This window comes from Spea bombifrons, chromosome 3 (assembly GCF_027358695.1).
Source record: "Spea bombifrons isolate aSpeBom1 chromosome 3, aSpeBom1.2.pri, whole genome shotgun sequence".
In the NCBI taxonomy this organism is placed as follows: Eukaryota; Metazoa; Chordata; class Amphibia; order Anura; family Pelobatidae; genus Spea; species Spea bombifrons.
In genome coordinates, this window is record NC_071089.1 from 121,817,724 (window position 1) to 121,821,289 (window position 3,566).

Here is a 3,566-nt window from a genome sequence, read left to right on the forward strand (position 1 = left end):
GCCGCCCAGCAGAGAGGTTGCTCTGTTTTGGTCCGTTCCGTTACCCCCCTGTTTCCGCGGTGTGGCGGGTTATGACGCGGTGAGAGGATGTCAGGCGGGGTATAAATAGACGCCTCTGACGTCTCGTGGTTCTCAGGCGTGAGGCGGCGGGCAGCGTCTTCTCGCCTCAGTCCACCCGTCCTCCCGTATCGATAACCTTGTGCAAGGTCCGGCCGCTCCATACGCACAGGATATGCCTTCTTTTTGTGAACAGGAGACCTCTGAGGCCTTGAAAGTTTATGTTACTCTTTACTTACTCTGTGAGCGTCACAGGATTATTTGGGCCGTCTTGTCTGGGACTAGCAGCCATGTCTGGATTCCTCACTATTATCATTCGCGTTCTTCTAGAAACATAGAAACCCAGACCTGGCCCTCAGTCCCGTCTTAGATTCAGGAGCCGTATGTCTATCCCATGCGTGTTTAATACCCTCACTGTATTACCCTCTACGACCTCTGCTGGGATGCTGTTCCACTTATCCACCACCCTGTCAGTATAGTAAAACTTCCTCCCGTTCCATATAATGCGACTCAGGCAGCTGCCGGTTTGTTCCGGTGCAGGAATCTCATTTCGAATCGCATTTTAATGATTCTCATATAGATCTAGATCTGGCTATTAACTCTTTAGTCTCTGAAGCATCATTGACGAAGATCCCCCTTTATTCTGAGCAGGTAGAGGAGGTAATTGCAGACATTATCCAAATTAGCCACCGGGTGGCGCCAGACTCAAAGCATTCAGCGGTTTGGGGTCGCTTTGTTGGGTCGGACCATTGGGAGCCGGATTATCTAAACTCTGCGCTGTCCGTGGACGTCCACTGAGCTCTGCAGCCCCCCGAAGACCCCTAAAAGAAGTCGGGGCCGTCTGTGAACCAGATCCCTGAGTCCTCAGGAGGCTGCCGGGCAATTGTGGGGGGCATCTGGAGCAGGAAATGCCCCCCGTGTGAGGAAGCAGATCTACCCTCTTCCAGGGGCCCCCAAAGTGTAAGGGATTCTATCACGGACCCGCTGACTTCCATCCACAAAGGGGTTAATTTAACGTGAGCCTTAATACCCCCTCTGTCCCTCCACCCACTTCCTGCCCTGGGTATTAATCCAATTATCTGACCCCCGCCGGGAGCCCCCATCCTAGATCGATACTGACTTCCACCTCCCCCGCCTCGCAGCTAATTAGTGGTTTAACCCTTTGCTGCCGGTGAATCTCTGATTAACGCCGTTCAGTTACTAGTCCCACGCGGCGAGGCAGGTGCCAAAATCCACAGAATCTGCCCCAAACCTCCACCACTCCGGGGCAAAAAACCTGGGAAGATTCCCGGCGGAGACCCGGTCCGTGTCGGTGGCCGCTACCCAAGGAGACCCGGTTCGTATGAGAGGCCCAATAACCCGCGGGGGGCCCGGTACCCGAGGAGAACCGGCCCGTATGAGAGACCCAATACCCCGCGGGGGCCCGGTACCTGAGGAGACCCGGTCCGGATGAGAGGCCCAATACCCCGTGGGGGCCCGGTACCCGAAGAGACGCGGCCCGTATGAGAGGCCCAATACCCCGCGGGGGCCCGGTACCTGAGGAGACCCGGTCCGGATGAGAGGCCCAATACCCCAGGAGACCCACTCCCCAGCGGAGGCCGGTACCCGAGGAGACCCGACACACTAATGCCCACCGATACACACTGATACAATGTAACACACCGATACACACCAACACACACTAATACTCACTGATGCACCCTAATGCACACCAATACAATGTAACACACTGACACTCACACCGATACCCACTGATACAATGTAACACGCTGATACATACCAACACACGCTAATGCTCACCCATACAGTGTAACACACCGACACACATTAATACCCACACCGATACCTACTGATACAATTACACACACCGATACATACCAACACACACACTAATACTCACTGAAACAATGTAACACACTGATACATACCAACACACACTAATACTCACCCATACAGTGTAACACACCGACACACACATTAATACCCACACCGATACCTACTGATACAATTACACACACCGATACATACCAACACACACACTAATACTCACTGATACAATGTAACACACCGATTCACACAGACATAATGTAACACACCAACACACACGATACCCACTAATTCACACTGATACAATGTAACACACCGATACACACCAACACACACTAATACTCACTGATACACCCTAATGCACACCAATACAATGTAACACACTGATACTCACACCGATACCCACTGAAACAATGTAACACGCTGATACATACCAACACTAATACTCACCCATACAGTGTAACACACCGACACACACATTAATACCCACACCGATACCTACTGATACAATTACACACCGATACATACCAACACACACACTAATACTCACTGAAACAATGTAACACGCTGATACATACCAACACACACTAATACTCACCCATACAGTGTAACACACCGACACACACATTAATACCCACACCGATACCTACTGATACAATTACACACACCGATACATACCAACACACACACTAGTACTCACTGATACAATGTAACACACCGATTCACACAGACATAATGTAACACACCAACACACACGATACCCACTAATTCACACTGATACAATGTAACACACCGATACTCACTGATACAATGACACACACTGACACACACTGATTCACACTGACACAGACGAATACACACCAACACACACTGATACACACTAATACGCACCGATAGAACGGAACACACTGATACTCACCAATGCACGCTGACACACACCGGTACTCACGGATTCACACAGGTACACACTGACACACACACACGCTATTACACACCAATACACGCGTGTACACACTGACACACACCAATACACACGTGTACACACTGACACACACCAATACACGCGTGTACACACTGACACACACCAATACACGCGTGTACACACTGACACACACCAATACACGCGTGTACACACTGACACACACCAATACACGTGTGTACACACTGACACACACCAATACACGTGTGTACACACTGACACACACCAATACACCCGTGTACACACTGACACACACCAATGCACGTGTGTACACACTGACACACACCAATACACGCGTGTACACACTGACACACACCAATACACGTGTGTACACACTGACACACACCTATACATGCGTGTACACACTGACACACACCAATACACGTGTGTACACTGTGTGCTGCACTGATTTGCAGAGTTGCTAATGAGCTGATTAGTATAGATCGGGATTAACCCATTGATTGCTGCGTTAGTGACGGAGTTCCAGGACAGCGGCCGATACCCTGCAGGGGATGCGATCACCAGCGCATCCCCCCCCCCCGTCTCCTGAGGAGGGGCGAGGGCCAAACTCTCTGAAAGTCCCACGGGTGGGGGGGGTGGGGGCCGGGCTTCCGACCGTCGGCTGGGGGTGGAGGGAGCCTCCGACTCGTCGGCTGGGGGTGGAGGGAGCCTCCGACTGGTCCTGCTCAGAAGTCTGGGAATG